The sequence below is a fragment of the Nicotiana tabacum genome, chromosome 14 (genome assembly GCF_000715075.1).
Source record: "Nicotiana tabacum cultivar K326 chromosome 14, ASM71507v2, whole genome shotgun sequence".
Classification (NCBI taxonomy): Eukaryota; Viridiplantae; Streptophyta; class Magnoliopsida; order Solanales; family Solanaceae; genus Nicotiana; species Nicotiana tabacum.
Genome location: NC_134093.1, coordinates 12,293,346 through 12,316,399, shown reverse-complemented (window position 1 = coordinate 12,316,399; position 23,054 = coordinate 12,293,346).

Here is a 23,054-nt window from a genome sequence, read left to right as displayed (position 1 = left end):
GTGGAGACATTGAACGTCACAAGACCTCGGTGGACTTGGCCGATGCTTAAATACGTGTTGAGTCGTGCCGCGACGTTAAATCAGGCGCTCGTTGGGAGGCAACCCAATTTTTATTATTTTCGTAGCATAGTTTTTTGTTTTTCTTTTAGTTAGAATAGGCTAATGTTTTCTTTGTAGTTGCAAAAATAAATCTTAGGTGGAAATGGTGTTGAATGTATGTAATGTGGGTATTGAGTGCTCGGGTAGTCGGGATTGTTTATCACAAAAAGAAAAAAAAAGAGCGAAATGAGCGCCCAACCTAGCGCCCCATACTGGCTGGGGAGCACGTTACAGTATGCTGAAGAACCCACAACAAGCCAGCGTGGGGCGCTGGGATGGGCACGTATATGTGTATTATATATATACACACACACACACAATATATATATATATATATATATATATATATATATATATATATATATATTTTCTTTCTTAATTTAAAATACCAAACCCACATAACCCTACCCAATTACCCATATACACACACAACCTAACCCATACCCAATTACCCAAACCCATCCCCCGCCTAAATTAAAATAACTAAAACCCAATACCCCTCACCTTTCTCTCTCACGTAAATTGACTGAACTTCTCTTCTTCTTCTGCCTCGTTTCTGCCTTGCTCTCAAACTCAAAAAATTTTCTTGCTCAATTTAATCTCAAGACTCAAAGGTATGATCTTCTTGTTATCTCTTTTCTTGTATTTTGGAAGTCTTAAAGTATTTGTAGTCTTCTTTCTCCCCCAATCCTCAAATCCCCTAAGTCTCTTAATCATACTTTGATGTTATTGTGGGTGACTTATGGTACACGAAATTGGTGCCAAAAATTGGTTGTGAAGTTGTGTTTGAAGTAGTAAACTATAATTACCTCTACTTCATGTAAATTTGGGAGGGTCACCTTATTCCACCATTGTTGAAATAAAAGAACAAAATTGATGCCCACAAGGTGTTTGCTAAAATGCTTAAGAGAGTAAATTTGAACACCGGTGAAGTCTAAGTAGCCGAGTGTAGTTGTATATGAGGTTGGGCGAAGTGTGGGGTGTTTGGGGGTATTGTATCTTGTTGTAAACTCTTATAAGCCGTAGTTAGTCTACTAAATTAGTGTAGTAATGTAGACTTTAGATTTATTATGCTTGCACCATAGTTAAGTTACGGCCATGTTAGACTAATTGAATTTTATGGCATAGGGAAGTCTGAGTACCTATAGCCTTGTGATGAAACATTGGTGCACGTTGAATCAATATTATGATTCGATTATACATAGCCTTCGGTTTTAAGTGTGGGGTTATCTTGCCTCTCACGATGACCTTAGGCAACATCTCTTGATTCATTCTCATCTTTGTGTTTATCATATGTATATTGCTATGGCTCGTGATGGTACCGCTAAAGGAAAAGGGGTGGGGAAGTCCTCCACTACTGGTCCCCCTCCAAAGAAATGCAAGCAAGGCAAGAGCTCTTCCCGACAAGCCAAGGGAAAGAAAGTGGCTAGCGGGTCTACGAGGCCACCACGGCCTCGGGTGGAACTTGTTCGGGATGACGCCATCAAATGGCATGATACTTTTGTTCCATATGGGAGATATGTGTCTGACATAGGGATAAATGTGAAGGCTTTAGAACGGAACTTCCCAGATGTACTTGCTACATTGATCGAAAAGAAGATGGATAAGCTCCTCAAATATCCGGGCCCGCCAAATCTAAGCATGGTAAGAGAGTTATATGCCAACTGGAACGAGAAAAATGAAGAGTCGTGGGTCAGAGGAAAGGAAATTCCAATGAATAGGGAAGCCTTGTATCATTTTTTGGGACTTGATAGCCCAAACCCATGAAGGCTTCGAAAGTTCGTCAAAAGTCCATGCTACCAAGCAATACGTCACATACTTTGTGGCGTTGATTCTAATGCAAAGTGGATGCGAACTAAGGGAAATATTCACCTTGAAATGCTCCGGTTCGACTTCAACAAAACGACCAAGTTCTGGCAAAACTTTGTGCAAGCTATATTAATGCCCGTTGAGCATAATAGTGAGTGCACTTGAGCTCGAGTGTGTGTGATCTACTTTTTGATGATCGGGTGCCCCATAAATGAGGGTGAGCTCATGCTTGGGGATATCCCTGCACCCGTTTTGGAGGAAGGATCAAACGGTTTTTTTGACAACATCCTGACACAATACATGCTCTCTCGGGGGGTACCAGAGTACCCTGGCTATGATGAGGTAGTGGAGGCACCCACAACATTGTTAGACATCACATCCATGCTAGAGTCCACATCCAAGCTCACCCAAGCTACTAGGAATGAGAGGGACAAAAATTTCAACAGGTATCTTTACAAATCCCTCAATGTTATTATGAGCAGGCTAGGGGTGTCAGATGAGGAACGTACGCGATTGTGAAGTGATCTCTCCAGTTCTTCCAAGGAGATGTTGGGCATAGCACCAGGCAGTCCCGTTTATCCATCTGAGGATGAAAACACTGACAAGGAATCTGATAATGAGGATGCAGGATGATGATGAAGTTATAGGACCAATGGCTTTGGTACCCTTAGGAGATAATGATGAGCCCATTTCCGCAGCTGGTTGGCATCCTGATGAGGCAGACTCCGACTAGCAGGGAGTTCTTTCTTTCCACCTTACTTTATTTTTGAATTTATTATGCATCGGGGACTATGCATTGTTTAAGTGTGGGGTAGGGGAATACTCCTTGAATTGTATAAATTTGTTTTTTTTAGTGTTATTACCTTTTAGCTTAGTTTAAGACTAACATAGTCTAATTAGCTAGATTACATTAAAAAAAACTTGAACTTTCCCCGACGATGGATCTGTTGGAAAATTTTCTTGAGGGATTAAAGTCCGATTAAAAATACTAAAAAGATTTTCTTTTGTTTTTTTTAGGATAGTTGGGTAGTATCCCTTGGTTTTTCTTTGGACGCCGGTTCTTTTCCAAGGGTGTAGCTCGAACCAGGTGCTTAGTTTTTTTTAGGAGTAGGATAAGGGAGAAAACTGAGATTGCTCTGAGGTACCTGTTGACATGTTTGGTATTGGCAAGTTAAGTTAGGGCATGCGCTCTGTCTTCCTGCATATATGATTTGAATTGTAATGCCCAAGTAAATTAAGTAGCCTACTCTTTGACGCCTTTTTCTCAGTTGATTGACTTGTATGCCTCCTAGTGCATTGTTGCTTAAAAATTCTCAACTTGATATGCTTGCTTGACTTGAGAGTTACATAGAACCGTCTTGAGTGAGTCAAGTGCCATATGTATGTAAGAATTGTTGATATTCTGTGCTATCCTATGTAGTCTAGAACTTTCCCCGTGTGTTAATCAACGCAAAATCATTAAGTTGTGCTAGTCTAGGAGATGACGTAGGCGTTTCTTGCTTGACCATAAAGGTGCTTATCACTGAAAAATAAATTTTTCCCATTGCTAGCCCTTTGAGTCTATAGACCGTTTCCTTGGCACCCACATTACAAATCATACTCCTACATTGTTCTTAATGTGAGATTGTTGAACATTTACCTCCTAAGGCACTTAGTCGTTAGAAGAAGTAAGGTGAGAGATTGAGAAGTGGCTTTCGAGTGGAACCATGGAAGGGCCCTTAAGGTGCACTAAAATTGTGAATTAAGGTAGCTTATGAACTTCAATGTATGGAGTGTGTGAAAAAAAAATAGAAAGAAAACTTTTGCAAGAAAAAGCAAACAAAAGTTCAAATAATGTAGAAAGAGACGCCTCCAAATCCTTCTCACTCGTGCTAGTGAAACCATAGAGGTGCTTGATAGAAAAGAAGGTTGTGTTAGTTATGGTGTATGACAAGTGAATGGGTTGAGAAGAAATTGCGCTTGAATTGTGAGTGTAGTATATTAAAGTGCTTAGGAGGGTTAGTCACTATTCCTAAATGCATCCTACCCGTCCCTTAGCCTACATTATAACCTTAAAGTCATAATTGATCTTAGATTTAACTAGCTTAAATTAGTAGAGATGTACACTACGTGCAAGCTTATGGTACGACCACGGGATGCACATAAATTCTTTGTGAGAGTAAGTGAATGTTGTTCAATTGTGTGATGTCCTTAATTTATGTTCAATGACATATTTGAATTTGTGGACTACTTTGATATTCACTCTTTTGCGTGTGGTGGGGGCACTTGATCTCATGACGGATTGGTGATGTTGTACACTTTCTTGTGTTGGGTGAGTGTGTGAGTTGAGGATGCTTAGTGGTAACGAGTCATCTCTTGAGATAAGGTGGTTGTGGAGAGGTTGCTTTAGTTGATTGAGTTGGTTGAATAACATTGAGTATACTTGGGCTATTTAAAAACGGGAAGAATGTGAAATTTGTGTGTTCATGCTTAATTGCCGACATCGATCGTAGTCAAAAGGTAAGGTGTTTGATTGAGTTAATTGTGAAGTCCTCTTTCATAGTTCTAAGTATGTGTTGGGGGTGTTAATATAGTTCCATTGCTCGAGGACGAGCAAGAGTCTAAGTGTGGGGTGTTGATAATCGGCTTAATGTATGCATATTTTGATATATATATCGCCTCACATTTTGCTCATGTATCGACGATTTGAGATGCTTAATATGATTATTTGTGCTAAATTTTGGTATTTCTATGTGTAGGGATCATTCGGATGTAATTTGAGGGCCACAGCCAGCGTGGAGCGCTGGCTGTGGCGCAATTTATAGCAGCTAAAAGTTTTGAGCGCCAGGGTCAGCGACCCACGCTGCCCTGGATGCTCAAGACAGGAAAGTAGCCTTTTTCGACTAGGACTCAGTTATTTCGACACCTAGACGCCCCCAACTCATATAAAATCCAACCTAAACCTATTTTTGAAAACAAAACGTGACTTTGAGAGAGGAGGGAGGCGCTAAACACTCGGGAGCATGGATTTGATCAAATTTTCCATCCCTTTCCTAGTACTCATTGATTTTATGTTTGAAAACTTTATTGTTGATGATTGGATGAACATGAGTGGCTAAGAACCCTATTGTTCTAGGGTAATGGGTATACATGAATATTGACGTTTGAAGTTTAATTTGACGAAGTTGATTTTATCATATTGGGTTGTTTATTTAATTCTGTTTTTAATTATTTTGCTGAGTAGCTAACAGTGAAATACTATATACGAATCTAGAGTTGAACTCGAAAGTGAGAATTCTAGATTGCATATAGAATTAAATAGAGCAGGTTCTTGAACCCGGACATCGGGGAACGGATTCGCAATTAGGATAGACATATACCTAATTGTCTTGCTTGGTTAAAATACAGGAAGTGTAAATACATTTTTTTTAATCTTGATTCCATAGACATATCGGCATTAAGTTAACTTGAATAGGCGAGTAAGAACTCGACAGATTCTTATGAGTAATATCAACCCTGTCAATCAACAACTTAGATAAATCAATTGGTCATTTTAAGCCAAGAACGCAATATGATTTTTAGCTAACCCGTGACCCTGGAATATTATCTCCTATTGATTGTTATTCGAAATTGTTTAATTGTTGTGGTTGATATCAAGTATTTCATTACTTGATAATTTTTAGGTAATAAATTAGGAAATTATCTATTTTGTAAGAAATCGCTTGAATCGATAGTTTGAATTAGTCAAAAGTTAATCATAAGTCTTCGTGGGAACGATACTCTACTCACTACTCTATTACTTGACGATCACATATACTTGTGTGAGTGTTTTTGGTCGCAACAAGTTGAAACTTCTTGTTGGTAAAGCACCTCCACCCACGACTGTTAGCTCCTGGGTTCGAGTCACGTTGGAGGGGAAGTGTAGAAACACTATAGATCCTCCTAATTTGGGAGGGATTTAAAAAACAACTATTCCAATTATTCAGAAGAAAAAAAAAAGAATATGGATTCTTGTTTCCTACAGAGAAGACACAGTTTTTTCACTTCAGTTCCTGATTTATGAGAATGGAAACTTAGTTATATCAGACAATGTGATATCCACTTGTTGGAGCCGATGAAGCAATACATAGGGCCAATGAAGGAGAGGCCCACTTGAAGATAATATTAAATAATATTAAATTTACAAAACTATAATTCCTTTTATGTGTTTTGTGGATACACATGTTCTTCAGGCGACCAGGATATGGTGATGTATTTCAAAAGTTATTGACATGTAGTTACTTATGTACATATTCTTTATTTAGGGACTCAATGAATGAAAGGTAAAAATACACTTATTACTTCAAACAAACTTGTAGCCCTGATTTTTACATGAGTGTCGTTTTGCTTCACAATATGCTCATTTAGGTTTTATATTCTTATGTATGAAAATATTAAGCCTAATTTTTAATGGAGCAAGCTAATGTGATTATCTCGATAGAGAGTTATTGGCAAGTGAGTTAAAAATATGTGCAGTGTGTTGCCATGTTATGACTCCAAATTCCCTCCGTAGGATGTCGTAATGACATCTAGTCTCTAAGACTAGGTGAGCCTATCAATGCGGAATAACAATAAAAATCTGAAATAAATAATCTTCAAATTCACATAATTATAACTCCCAAAACTCGGTAGAAATAAGTCACAAGCTTCTAAGAATCTATCCTCAATGTCTCTATATATCAAGCTTTAAGGAAAATAAAGAAGCAACATGATAATGATATAAGGGAACTCCGGAGTCTACGAAAACTGACAGATATTTCTCGAAGTCTCCGTACACAGGTAACTCACTGATATCTGGACTGGTAAAATGTACATGGATCTGCACAAAAAGATGTACAGAAGTGTAGTATGAGTACACCACAGCGGTACCTAGTAAGTGCCAAGCCTAACCTCGGTAGAGTAGTGACGAGGTCAGGTCAGGCCCTACTGGAAAATAATAATGGCATGGTAAACTATTTAACAATATAATAAGATAAAATGACAATGCAAATGAATCAAGTAGTATATCACCATTTAATTACACCAAATAATGGCAATTAATACCTCGTGGAAATAAAACGGAATTCTTTTAAACTTTAAGAAAATCACAACAATAATCAAAGGCAACTGCGGCCATAAATCAATATCAATAAGGGCACTGCGGGAGCCTTCACATTTAATTTTAAAGAAAATATTTTTCCCCGAAATAGTATCCCGCGTTTTAGCCACCCTTATCGTACCGCATGGCTTCTAGTAGTTTCCCCTACTGGCCACGCATATCAAGCCACTTTTATCTCACCGCATGACTTCTAGTAATTTTCCCTACTAACCATGCGTATCAAGCCACCCTTATCTCACCGCATGCATTTCAACATCCAAATATTATACCACCGCATGCGTATCAATAACACAATATATCACAATTTGCACCTCAAGTGCTCAAATATTTTAATTTGCCAAAATAAATCAACAACAATATTTTTCCATAATAAAGATCTCACGACTCATGCCAAAATAATTCACGATAATAATTTTTCACAATAAAGAGCTTACTGCTCCATCACAATTAGTACAAAAATCTCACAAAATATTCAGCATATATAATAACTCACAAATTTACTATCTTGTTTTAACTATCAAATTTTTAAATGTAAAATACTTTATTTTTAATAATATTTGAAATTAAAGAAATTCCACCTTCAAATAATACACCGAATAAAAGAAACCAAGTTTCAGCTAACAGGTAAAAACAATTAGCAGGAGAAGGTCAAGCAAATTTAAAATATATAAATCAAATCAATGATGAAGAATATAACAAAATAAAATAATTTATTTAATACGCAACAATGATCTACATAATTTAAAAATATAATCTTTCACATTTAGCCCATGTACACACTCGTCACCTCGTGTACATGACTTTTAACACATTACAATTATCACATCATTACCAATCTTAGGGGAAATTTCCCCTCAGACAAGGTTAGACAAGTCACTTACCTCGACTTGCTCCAATTTAATCAAGTATTATGCATTTTTCTCGACTTTCCGACTCTGATCGACTCGTATCTAGTCATAATTAATTCGATACAGTCAACAAAAATTATAGAATCAATTCCATAAGAAAATACTATATTTTTCAATAAAATCTGAAATTTACTCAAACAATTGCCCGTGGGGCCCACGTCTCGGAATCTGACAAAAGTTACGAAATATGAACTCCCATTCAACCACGAGTCCAACCATACCATTTTTACTAAAATCCGACATCAACTTGACCTCCAAATCTCAAATTCTCATTTTGAAATCCCTAGGCTCAAATCCTCTAATTTCACCTCAAAAACATGTATTCTATTAGAAATATTCAATGATAATCCAATATAATTGACTAACAATGATCACATGTGACTTACCTCAAGTTTCTCCTTGAATTCTCTCTGAAATATCGTCCAAAATCGTGTTGAAAATGTCCAAAATGACAAAAATGTCGGAACCCTTCTGTTTTGTAATATGTGAGGGCTTTCGCACCTGCGATGCACATGACCGCATATGCGCTTTCACAGATGCGAAGGGCTTCCTCGATTCTGCGGCTAGCTTCGTGTCACTACCCAATTTCACCTATAGGTCGTGATGACGCCTAACACTACAGCTAGGCAAGCCAAGTAGTAATTTAAACCCATATTCAATTCTTTCAAAAATTAACCGAGTAATTAAACTCTTCTTAATTTTGGAAATTTAAAACAATATGAAAAGATTCTAGTAAATTAAAAATAATCAAGTCCAAAAAATATTTATACTAGTGTGTGTGCCAAGACCTGGTGTCACAAGTGTATGAGCATCTAGTAGATTATACAAAAATCTCAAACACTGTCTGAAATAAAATAGCCAAAATACAAATACAAAAGAGGCACTGATAGCTGCAGAACGACTCAGAAAGACAGCTCACCACCATGCCTCTGGATAACGTGGATGTGTGATGATAGATCCTCCACTAGTGCCTGTCATAGATCCTGCACAAAAAGTGCAGCAAGTGTAGCATGAGTACGTAAACAACGTGTACCCAGTAAATATCAAGCCTAATCTCGAAGTGGTAGAGACGAGATGACCGACTTTGATACTCACTAAGGGTCAATAATATTAATTGAAATAAAAATAAAATATATAAATCAACATTATTCAGAGAGTTAACAACAATCTTATTTAACCAAATAGAAATAATTAAATTCCTTCAAATGCAATAATTTTCATTCTATTAATTAAATTCACAAGCTGTAATTACGATATCAAGGTATCGTGTAATTATTATTATTAGGCACGATTTCTGCCGAGGTCGTACGGCCCGTTTCAGAGTGTCGTGTACATTGCCGAGGGACGTGCGGCGCGATCCATAGATACATCTATCCTGTCGAGACGTTCGGCCCGCTCCACAAGAAAGGAGGACATTTTTTTATGTACCTCCGTAAGGAGAGTATATTTATTATAAGATCAATTTGAGAAGAATGAATAATTTCTTTTAACAATTAATTAATTTAAACAGAAAATTAAGCATATGAGAAGATGAACAAATTCTTTTAACAATTAATTAATTTAAACAGAAAATTAAGTATATGAGATTTTCATCTTTTAGTATTTTTCCCTAACAATTCATAATATATATATTAAATAATTTTAATTAAACAAAGAATACAATTTACACAAGTAATTCATGATTTGAGTCCTAAACTACCCGGACTTTTAGCATAAATAGTAGCTACGCACGGACTCTCGTCACCTCGTGCGTACGTCACCTCGTGCGTACGTAGCCTCCCGCAATTAACACAATTATTTAATTTAATCTCCTATGGGGTGAATTCCCCCTCACAAGATTAGACAAGAGACTTACCTTGTCTCAAAGTCCACTTTTCGATTACCACGTTGCGCTAAATTCACAATTTGGTGCCGAAAAATCCGAAGCTATCCAAATATTATACAAAATAATTAATACATGTTCAATAATTCGAATTTAGGCTATTAAATAAATTACGCTAACCAAAACAGTAAAATTCCTAAAATTTACCCCGGGCCCACGTGCGCCCCGATTTTTAACCATTTTGCCAAGCAGTGATTTTCGCACCTGCGGAAAATGCCTCGCAGGTGTGAGTTTCAATTAGCTGGCCCCTCTCGCATCTGCGCGAAATGCTTCGCACATGCACTTTCGCAGGTATGCAAAGACATCTGCATCTGTGGTCGACTGCCCCCTTCCCTTTTCTGCTTCTGCGCATACAACTCGCATCTGCGAGGGTCGCACCTGCGGCTAGCCAAGCGCAGGTGCGATTCTGACAGTAGCTGGGAGCTTCAGCTTTGGCTCGAATTTCCAAAATTGGTCCGAGCCTCGTCCGGTTAACACTCGGGGCCCCCGGAGGGCTCGAACATACCAACAGGTTTGAAATCATAAACCGGACTTGCTCGAACTCGAACAACGTGTAAAACAACATCAAATCTAAGAATCATACCCCAAACCAAATTGATTCAAACTTATGAACTTCAAGTTCTTCAATTTACTTCCAATGCGCCGAAACATACTTAAACTACTCGGAATGGCACGAAATTTTACGTGCAAGTCTTAAATCACTACACGGAACTATTCCCAAACTCGGAATTTCAAACGGACTTCAATTACTCAAAAACCTACTCCAAACCAAATTTAAAGAACTTTAAACCTTCAAATAGTTGATTTTTCACTATTAAGCGCCAAAACGCTCTCGGGTTATCCAATACCGGATTCGAACATACGCCCAAGTCTGAAATTATCATACGAACCTATTGAAATCGTTAAATCCCGATTCCAGGGTCGTTTTCTCAAAATGTTGACCGAAGTCAAACTTGTCATTTTAAGGCTAACTTAAGGAACCAAGTGTTACTATTTCAACCCGAACACTTCCAAATTCCGAACCAACCATCCCCGCAAATCATAAATCATTAAAAGTACATACGAGAAGTTTTATTTTAGGGAACGGGGTTCTAAAAGTCAAAATGATCGGTTGGGTTATTACACTTCGCTTCTGCGATCCCTCGTCCTCATGTGCGGCCACTGCTCCACTCCTCCTTTTTCCTCTTCTGCGCTCCCACGCTCATTTCTGCGAGCTCGCACTTGTGAGCCAAATTCCACAGGTGTGATTGTATCAGTAGGCAACAGCAAGTTTCAATTGTTCTATGTCCAAATTTGATCCGTTAACCATCCAGAACACGCCCGAGCCCCTTGGTACCTCAACCAAATATATCAACAAGTTCTAATACATCATACGAACTTAGTCGAGTCTTTAAATCACATCCAACAACACTAAAACATGAATCACACATAGATTCAAGCCTAATGAACTTTGAAACTTTCAATTTCTGCAAACGACGCCGGAACCTATCAAATCAAGTCTGGTTGACCTTAAATTTTGCACGCAAGTCATAAATGACTTAATGGAGCTATGAAAATTTTCAGAACTGGATTCCGACCCCGATATCAAAAAGTCAACTCCCCGATCAAACTTCCAAACTTAAATTCCTATTTTAGCCATTTCAAGCCTAATTTAACTACGGGCCTCCAAATAATTTTTTGGACATACTCCTAAGTCCAAAATCACTATACGGAGCTATTGAAATCATCAAATATTTATTCTGGGATCGTTTACATATAGGTCGACATCCGGCCTACCTTTTTCAACTTAAGTTTTAAACTTTGGAATTAAGTGTTCCAATTTATTTTAAAAATCTCATCGGACCTGAACCAATTGCCCCGGTAAGTCATATAACAGTTATAAAGTACAGAATAAATATTAAATAGGGGAACGGGGCTACAACTTTTAAAACGACTAGATGGGTCGTCACATCCTCCCCCCCTTAAACAAACGTTCGTCCTTGAACGGGTTTAGAATTATACCTGGAGTGGTGAAAAGATGAGGATAACAAATGCGCATATCATGCTCGGTCTCCCAAGTCGCCTCCTCGACAGGATGACCCCTCCACTGAACCTTCACAGAAGCAATGTCCTTTGACCTCAGCTTTCGAACCTGCCTTTCCAAAATAGCCACTGGTTCCTCAACATAAGATAGATCTTTGTCCAACTGAACTGAACTGAAGTCTAACACATGAGACGGATCACCATGATACTTCAAGAGCATAGAAACATGGAATACTTGATGAACTGCAGAGAGACTAGGTGTCACGACCCCCAATTATCCCTCTATAAGGTGTCGTGATGGCACCTAGTCTTTACGACTAGGTAAGCCTAATATTGCGAAAAATATAAAGAAACACAACATTTTAAAGATAAACAACATATTATAAATAGCCAAGAGTACTACCACTCGGCATATACAAAATAATTTCCCAAGACCCAGAATAACACTAAGTCACAAGCTGCTATAATCTATATAGCTCTATACAATAGTCTGAGGATAGTAAAGAAAGTATCTAGGCGAGGGAGTAGAAGGGGACTCCGAAGATCTGCGGATGCAAGCATAAGTACCTTGAAGTCTCCTAGAATCAGCAGCACGTATTAACCCCGAGGCTAATAGCTCGCACCTAGATCTGCACACGAAAACATGTGTAGGGAAGGGCATGAGTACACCACAATAGTACCCAGTAAGTGTCAAGCCTAACCTCGGTCGAGTAGTGACGAAGTCAGGTCAAGACCGTACCGGAGTAAATATAATAAATTAAACAGTAAAAGATATAAGTGAAATTTACGGTAACATAGTTAGAGAAATTCTCAAAAATTTAATAGTTAAGGGAGCCCTCAGCTTAAAACAAGGTAAACACAGTGGGAAAATCTCTCGGGATACCCGTAGTTTCAAATGAATATGCAGTATAGGGAGATCTCCCGGAATACGTCTATAGTCCCAAAGTAAATATGCAGTACAGGGGGATCTCTGGAATACGTCTGTAGTCCCAAAATAAATATGCAGTACATGGGAATCTCTCGGAATACGTCCGTAGTCCCAAGTAAATATGCAGTGCTGGGGGATCTCCCGAAATACGTCCGTAGTCCCAAAGTAAATATGCAACGCAAGATGAAATGACAGGTATGATATCGAGTTATACAGTTTATACTGGACACAGATAAGGCAAATGAGGACTTAGCTAAACATGATGCACAGAATGTCAATTAGGCAGTTAAAACACGTAAACATGCTTTTCTAGTCTAAACTACACAATTAAACATATTAGTACGACTTAATAAGAGAAACAATTTATGATTTAAAAAGGTTAAAACTGATTTTTGCAATAATATCCTGTGTACGTACTCGTCACCTCATGTACACGGCGCCCACACACCAAATAATATCAAGATATCCTAAGGGGGAAGTCCCCAACACAAGGTTAGGCAAGCCACTTACCCCGAACTGCTCAAATCACCTCGATAACACGTTCTTGCCACGAGTATCCGACTCCAAATGGCCCGAATCTATTCAAATAAATTGCATAATGTAAATATAACTACGAGTAACTAATTTAGCTAATTAATTTCAAGCTAAAGCGTGAAATTAGGAAAAACGCCCAAAAGGTCACCCCGGGCCCACGTCTCGGAATCGGGTAAAAGTAGCAAAATACGAACACCCATTCACTCACGAGTTTACTTGTACCAAAATTTCTCAAATCCAATACCAAAATCTCGATCAAAATCCCAAAATTCGGCCTAAGAAGCTTTCTCAATTTTCACCCCAAATTCGAAATTAAATGATGAAATCAACCATAGATTAGTGGAATATAACCATAAAGGAGTTAGGAATCATTACCAAAACCTCCTCCGAAAATCTCTCCAAATTTCGCCTTCTATCGAGCTCTCAATCAAATTTTTGTGTTATGAACTCAACCCTCGTTTTTGAACCTTAACTTCTGCCCAGGTGCGTTCTTCTTCGCGAACGCGACATCACGATCGTCAACGCGATGAACAATCTTCCACTGACCCAAAATTCCTCCTTCGTGAATGCGAGGGGACACTCGCGAACGCGTACCTTCCACTAACGGACCCTTCGCGAATGCGGGAACCTCTTCGCGGATGCGTAGGTTTAATGCCCGAAGCTTCCTCAGCCCCATTCCTCTACGCGAACGCGAGGACCATATCGCGAACGCATAGGCTTAAGGTCCCACACCTTCGCGAACGCGGGAACAATATTGCGAATGCGAAGAACAACTTCCCTGCCTTTCCCAGATGCACTACGCGATCGAAAACACTAGAAATCTGCCACTTCTCTAGGTCCAAAGATGACTCGTTGAGCATCCGAAACACACCCGAGGCTCCCGGGACCTCGACCAAACATACCAACCAATCCTAAAACACCATACGAACTTAGTCGAGCTCTCAAATCCCATCAAACAACGCTAAAATCACAAATCACCCTCCAATTCAAACTTAAAGAACTTGAAACTTCAAAATTCTAACACCGATGCCGAAACCTATCAAATCACGTCCGATTGACCTCAAATTTTGTGCATAAGTCATAATCAACATTACGGACCTACTCCAACTTCCGTAATTGAAAAACGACCCCGATATAAAAAATTCCACTGCCGGCCCAAAACTCCAAAAATTCGACTTTCGCCATTTCAAGCCTAAATGAGCTACGAACCTCCAAAACACAATCCGGACACGCTCCTAAACCCAAAATTACCTAACGGAGCTAACGAAACCGACAAAATTCCATTTCAGAGTTGTCTTGACATAGTTTCGGCTACGGACGAAATCCTAAGGCTTAAGCTCTCATTTAGGGACTAAGTGTCCCAAAACACTCCAAAACTCAAAACCAATCATCCCGGCAAGTCACAATAGCAGAAAAAGATTTGGGGAAAGCAGTTAATAAGGGATCGGGGCTATTACTCTCAAAACTACCGGTCGGGTCGTTACATCTTCCCCCTCTTAAAATAATCGTTCATCCTCGAACGAGTATAAAGACATACCTGAAACTGTGAAAAGATGAGTGTACTGGCTGCGCATATCCTGCTCGGTCTCCCAAGTCGCCTCCTCGACCGGCTGACCCCTCCACTGGACCTTTACTGAAGTAATATTCTTTGACCTGAGCTTTCTGACATGCCTGTCCAAAATGGCTACTGGCTCCTTAACATAAGATAGATCTTTGTCCAACTGGACTGAGCTGAAATCCAATACATGAGTCGGATCACCGTGATACTTCCGAAGCATGGACACGTGGAATACCGGGTGAACTCCTGCTAGGCTGGGAGGCAAGGCAAGCTCATAAGCGACCTCCCCAATTCGCCGCAATATCTCAAAAGGACCAATGAACCTCGGGCTCAGCTTGCCCTTCTTCCCGAACCTCATGACACCTTTCATAGGCGATACCCGAAGCAAGACCCGCTCACCAACCATAAATGCCAAATCACGAACCTTACGGTCTGCATAATTCTTCTGCCTGGACTGGGCTGTGCGAAGTCTCTCTTGAATCACCTTCACCTTATCCAGGTCATCCTGGACCAAATCTGTACCCAACAATCGGGCCTCGCCCAGCTCAAACCATCCCATTGGGGACCGGCACCGCCTACCTTACAAAGCCTCATACAGTGCCATCTGAATGCTGGACTGGTAACTGTTGTTGTAAGCGAACTCTACAAGTGGCAAGTATCGGTCCCATGACCCTCCAAACTCCATCACACAGGCACAAAGCATATCCTCAAGAATCTGAATTGTGTGCTCGGACTGCCCGTCCGTTTGAGGGTGAAAGGTTGTGCTCAACTCCAACCTAGTACCCAACTCCTGTTGTACGGCTCTCCAAAACCAGGATGTGAACTATGTACCTCTGTCTGAAATGATGGATACTGGAATACCATGAAGGCGGACAATCTCTCTGATATAAATCTCAGCCAACCTCTCAGAAGAATAAGTGGTCAACACTGGAATAAAATGAGCTGACTTGGTCAGCCGATCCACGATCACCCAAATAGCATCGAACCTTCTCAAAGTCCGTGGAAGTCCAACTACAAAGTCCATGGTGATCCGCTCCCACTTCCACTCTGGGATCTCTAACCTCTGAAGTAATCCACCCAACCTCTGGTGCTCATATTTGACTTGCTGACAATTGAGACACTTGGCCATAAACCCAACTATATCCTTCTTCTTCATCCTCCACTAGTAGTGCTGTCTCAAATCCTGGTACATCTTCGCGGCACCGGGATGAATGGAGTACCGCGAGCTGTGGGCCTCCTCGAGAATCAACTCCCGAAGCCCATCTACATTGGGCACACAGATCCGGCCCTGCATCCTCATCACACCGTCATCACCAATAGTCACATCTCTAGCATCACCTCGCCGAACCCTGTCTTAAAGAACTAGAAGATGAGGATCATCATACTGGCGCTCCCTGATACGATCATAAAGAGAAGACCGAGCAACCACACAAGCTAATACCCGGCTAGGCTCTGAAATATCCAATCTTACGAACTGGTTGGCTAAGGCCTGAACATCCAAGGCTAAGGGCCTCTCAGCTGCCGGAAGATATGCCAAACTCCCCAAACTCTCTGCCCGGCGACTCAAGGCGTCGGCCACTATGTTGGCCTTCCCTGGGTGGTACAATATAGTGATATCATTTAAGTAGCTCCAACCAACTCCGCTGATGCAAATTAAGGTCCTTCTGCCTGGAAAAGTACTGCAAACTCCGGTGGTCAATGTAAATCTCACAGGGAACACTATACAAATAATGACGCCAGATCTTCAGGGCGTGAACAATAGCTGCTAACTCGAGATCATGAACTGGATAATTCTTCTCATGCACCTTCAACTGTCTAGACGCGTAGGCAATCACCCTACCGTCCTGCATCAATACTGCTCCAAGGCCAATCCTCGAGGCATCACAATAGACAGTGTAGGACCCTTAACCTATAGGCAATACTAATACTGGGGCTGTAGTCAAAGCTGTTTTGAGCTTCTGAAAGCTCTACTCACACTCCTCGGTCCACCTGAACGGAGCACCCTTCTGGGTCAACCTGCTAATAGGTGCTGCAATGGATGAAAATCCCTTCACAAAGCGATGGTAATACCCCGCCAAACCAAGGAAATTGCGGATCTCCGTAGATGATGACGGTCTAAGCCAACTCTGCATTGCCTCCACCTTCATCGGATCTACCTTGATCCCATCACAAGACACTATGTGGCCCAAGAATGCCACTGAATCAAGCCAGAATTCACACTTAGAAAATTTTGCATACAACCTCTTCTCCCTCAAAGTCTGAAGCACGGTCCTCAGGTGCTGCTCATGATCTTCCCGAGACCGGGAATATACCAGGATGTCGTCAATAAACACAATGACGAAGGAATCAAGATAAGGCCAGAATACACTGTGCATCAAATGTATAAAGGCTGCTGGGGCATTGGTCAGCCCAAATGACATGACAAGAAACTCATAGTGACCATATCTGGTCCTGAAAGCAGTCTTCGGGATATCCGGCTCCAGAATCTTCAACTGATGATAGCCAGAACGCAAGTCAATCTTGGAAAACACCCTGGCACCCTGTAACTGATCAAATAAATCATCAATGCGAGGCAAAGTATACATGTTCTTCACTGTGACCTTGTTCAGCTGCCGATAATCAATACACATATGCATAGAACCATCCTTCTTCTTCACAAATAAGACGGAGCACCCCAAGGTGATACACTGGGCCTGATAAAACCCTTATCAAGCAACTCCTGTAACTGCTCCTTCAACTCCTTCAACTCAGGAGGAGCCATACGGTATGGAGGAATAGAGATGGGCTGAGTGCCCAGCAACAAATCAATGCCAAAATTAATATCTCTAGCGGGCGGCATGCCCGGAAGATCAGCTGGAAACACATCTGGGAAGTCCCTCACTACTGGAACCGACTCGACTGTAGGGGTATCAATACTTACGTCTCTCACATAGGCCAAATACGCATCACACCCCTTCTCAACGATTCGCTGAGCCTTAAGAAATGAAATGACCCTGCGGGGAGTATACTCTAAGGTACCTCTCCACTCTAATCTCAGCAAACCTGGCATAGCCAGCGTCACGGTCTTAGCGTGACAATCAAGAATAGCATAATGAGGTGACAACTAGTCCATGCCCAAGATAACATCAAAATCTACCATACTGAGTAATAACAAATCGGCTATGGTCTCAAAACCACTAAGAGCAATCAAACATGACCGATATACGCGGTCCACAACGAGAGAATCTCCCACAGGAGTAGATATATAAACAGGGTAACTCAAAGAATCCCGAGATATCCCCAAATGTGGAGCAAAATAAGAAGACACATATGAATACGTAGAGCCTGGGTCAAATAATACTGATGCATCCCTATGATAGACAGGGACGATACCTGTGATGACTGAATCTAAAGCAACGACCTCTGAACGGGCTGGAAGGGCATAGTACCTAGCCTGGCCTCCCCCTCTAGGGCGACCTTGACCTCCCCGACCTCCACCTCGAGCTGGCTGAGGAGGTGGGGTAGCAGCTGGTGCTGAAAGAATGGCCGGAGGATCCGGTGGAGCACGTGGAGGCTGATAAGTCTGTGGAGGTGCACCCCTCCTAGCTCTGGGGCAATCTCTAACTAGGTGACGAGTGTCACCACACTCAAAATAACCTCTTAAAGGATGCGGCAGCTGAGACTGACTCGGACCTGGCCTGTTGGACTGGCCGGTAATAGCACAATAGGGCTAATAGGGCTCCTGAGGTCTAGGAGGAGCTGCAACACCGCTGGCTGCTGGAAGAGCTGAATGAACAGGGCGACTCACAAAACCCCTACCATAGCGTACTGCTGGTGCACGAGCTCCTTAATAATGACCAGTATCTCGAGACCTCTTGGCCTCTCTCTCCTCTCTATCCCGGGCAAACATGCCCTCCACCCTTCTGGCAATGCTCACTGCCTGTTGATAAGTCATGTTCATCTCCAACTCCCTGGCCATACTGGTCCGAATACTGGGGTGGAGTCCCTCAATGAAGCGACGAACCCTCTCTGACTGTAGCAAGCAGACCCGGCGTATGGCGAGCTAACTCACTGAAATGGACTACATACTCCGACATAGTCATAGCACCCTGACGCAACTGCTCAAACTATGTGCGCCAAGCATCTTTGAGGCTCTGAGGAACATACTCACGCAAGAACATCTCTGAAAATTGAGTCCAAGTGAGTGAGGCTGCCTCGTCCGGCCTACTCAGCTCATAGGCACGCCACCACTGATATGTTGCTCCCCTGAGCTGGAAAGCGGTGAAAGAAACTCCACTCGTATCCACAATGCCCATAGTGCGGAGAATACGATGACACTCCTCAAGAAAAACCAGAGCATCATCTGAAGCTAGTCCGCTGAAAGTAGGTGGGTGGTACTTCTTGTACCTTTCAAGTCTGAGCTGCTCTGCCTCAGAAGTAGCTACCCTGATCTCATGCTGAACCGGAGCCACTGGGAGTATAGGAATATACTCTGGGGCCTGATCAACTTGGACCCTCTGCTCAGGAGTGCGGGCTGCAGGAGTCTGTGCCCCTCCCCCGGCCTGAGATGTAGCGGGAGCTATCGGAAATAGTCCAGCCTGAGCCAGAGTGCTGAACATGCTCAAGAACTGAGCTAAAGTCTCCTGGAGGGCTGGAGTAGCAATAGGGATCTCCGGCACTGTCCCTCCAGCTGGAGCTGCTGAGGGCTCCTCTGACGCAGCTCTCACAGGTGCTCGGGTTGCACCGCATGGTCGTCCTCTACCCCGACCCCAGCCTATGGTGGCTCTGGCAAGGGGCTCAGGTGCTTGATCGTCAGTCCTCCCATTGCGGGTCCTCACCATCTGTGAGAAACAATTACATATCCTCCCGAAGATAAGTACGGACGTCTCCGCACCGATCTGTGAGACTCTAATAAACTGGCTTGTGACTCGCGACTCCTACGAGCCTAGTGCTCTGATACCAACTTGTCACGACCCCAAATTATCCCTCCTTAAGGTGTCGTGATGGCACCTAGTCCTTACGACTAGGTAAGCCTAATATTGCGAAAAATATAAAGAAACACAATATTTTAAAGATAAACAACATATTATAAATAGCCAAGAGTAGTACCACTCGGCATATACAAAATAATTTCCCAAGACCCGGAATATCACTAAGTCACAAGCTGCTATAATCTATGTAGCTCTATACAAAAGTCTGAGGATAGTAAAGAAAGTATTTAGGCGAGGGAGTAGAAGGGGACTCCGAAGATCTGCGGACGCAAGCAGAAATACCTTGAAGTCTCCTAGAATCAGCAACACGTACTAACCCTGAGGCTGATAGCTCGCACCTGGATCTGCCCATGAAAACATGTGCAGGGAAGGGCATGAGTACACCACAATGGTACCCAGTAAGTGCCAAGCCTAACCTCGGTCGAGTAGTGACGAGGTCAGGTCAAGGCCCTACTGGAGTAAATATAATAAATTAAACAGTAAAAGATATAAGTGAAATTTACGGTAACATAGTTAGAGAAATTCTCAAAAATTTAACAGTTAAGGGAGCCCTCGGCTCAAAACAAGGTAAACACAGTGGGAAAATCTCTCGGGATACCGTCCCATAGTTTCAAATGAATATGCAGTACAGGGGGATCTACCGGAATACGTATATAGTCCCAAAGTAAATATGCAGTACAGGGGGATCTCCGGAATACGTCTGTAGTCCCAAAATAAATATGCAGTACATGGGAATCTCCCGAAATACGTCCGTAGTCCCAAGTAAATATGCAGTGCTGGGGGATCTCCCGGAATAAGTCTGTACTCCTAAAGTAAATATGCAACGCAAGATGAAATGACAGGTATGACATCGAGTTATACAGTTTATACTGGACACAGATAAGGCAAATGAGGACTTAGCTAAACATGACGCACAGAATGTCAATTAGGCAGTTAAAACACGTAAACATGCTTTTCTAGTCTAAACTACACAATTAAACATATTAGTACGAGTTAATAAGAGAAACAATTTATGATTTAAAAAGGTTAAATAGGATTTTTGCAATAATAGCCCGTATATGTACTCGTCACCTCACGTACACGGTGCCCACACACCAAATAATATCAAGATATCCTAATGGAGAAGTCCCCAACACAAGGTTAGGCAAGCCACTTACCTCGAAATGCTCAAATCACCTCGACAACACGTTCTTGCCACGAGTATCCGACTCCAAATGGCCCGAATCTATTCAAATAAATTGCATAATGTAAATATAACTAAGAGTAACTAATTTAGCTAATTAATTCGAAGATAAAGCATTAAATTAGGAAAAACGCCCAAAAAGTCACCCCGGGCCCACGTCTCGGAATCGGGTAAAAGTCGCAAAATACAAACACCCATTCACTCACGAGTTTACTCGTACCAAAATTGCTCAAATCCAATACCAAAATCTCGATCAAAATCCCAAAATTCGGCCTAAGAATCTTTCTCAATTTTTCACCCCAAATCCGAAATTAAATGATGAAATCAACCATAGATTAGTGGAATATAACCATAAAGGAGTTAGAAATCATTACCCAAAAACTTCCTCCGAAAATCTCTCCAAATTTCGCCTTCTACCGAGCTCTCAATCAAATTTTTGTATTATGAACTCAACCCTCATTTTTGAACCTTAAATTCTGCCCAGGTGCGTTTTTCTTCGCGAACGCGACATCACGATCGCGAACGCGATGAACAATCTTCCACTGGCCCAAAATTCCTCCTTCGCGAATGCAAGGGGACTCTCGCGAACGCGTACCTTCCACTGACGGACCCTTCGCGAACGCGGGAACTTCTTCGCGGACACGTAGGCTTAATGCCCGAAGCTTCCTCAGCACCGTTCCTCTACATGAACGTGAGGACCATATCGCGAACGCGTAGGCTTAAGGTCCCACACCTTCATGAACGCGGTAACAACATTGCGAACGCGAAGAACAACTTCACTGCCTTTCCCAGATGCACTACGCGATCACGAGGCACCTCTCGCGAACGCAATGAAGGATTTTTCTGCAATAAAACACCAGAAATCTGCCACTTTTCTAAGTCCAAAGATGACTCGTTGAGCATCCGAAACACACCCGAGGCCCCCGGGACCTCGGCCAAACATACCAACCAATCCTAAAACACCATAAGAACTTAGTCGAGCTCTCAAATCCCATCAAACAACGCTAAAATCATGAATCACCCTCCAATTCAAACTTAAAGAACTTGAAACTTTAAAATTCTACAATCGATGCCGAAACTTATCAAATCACGTCCGATTGACCTCAAATTTTGCGCACAAGTCATAATCAACATTACGGACCTACTCCAACTTCCAGAATTGAAAAACGACCCCGATATAAAAAATTCCACTACCGGCCCAAAACTCCAAAAATTCAACTTTCGCCATTTCAAGCCTAAATGAGCTACGAACCTCCAAAACACAATCCGGACACGCTCCTAAACCCAAAATCACCTAACAGAGCTAATGGAACCGACGGAATTCCATTCCGGAGTCGTCTTCACATAGTTCTGGCTTCAGTCCAAATCCTAAGGCTTAAGCTCTCATTTAGGGACTAAGTGTCGCAAAATACTCCGAAACTCAAAACCAATCATCCCGGCAAGTCACAATAGCAGAAATAGATTTGGGAAAAGCAGTTAATAGGGGATCGGGGCTATTACTCTCAAAACGACTGGCCGGGTCGTTATACTAGGTGGTGGTGCAAGTATGTAAGACACCTTTCCAACTCTTTCAAGAATCTCAAAAGGCCCAATATACCTAGGGCTCAACTTGCCCTTCTTCCTGAACCTCATCACACCCTTCATAGGCGAAACCAGGAGCACGACCCGCTCACTAACCATGAATGCAACATTATGAACCTTCCGATCTGCATAACTCTTCCGTCTAGATTGTGCTGTACGAAGTCGATCCTGAATCAATTTAAACTTTTCCAAGGCATCCTGAACCAAGTCTGTACCCAATAGCCTAGCCTCGCCCGGTTCGAACCAACCCACTGGAGACCGGCACCGCCTACCATAAAAAGCCTCATACAGAGCCATCTGAATGCTCGATTGGTAATTGTTGTTTTAAGCAAACTCCGCAAGTGGTAAGAACTGGTCCCAAGCACCCCCAAAATCTATCACACACGCATGAAGCATATCCTCTAGTATCTGAATAGTGCGTTTGGATTGCCCGTCCGTCTGAGGGTAAAATGATGTACTCAACT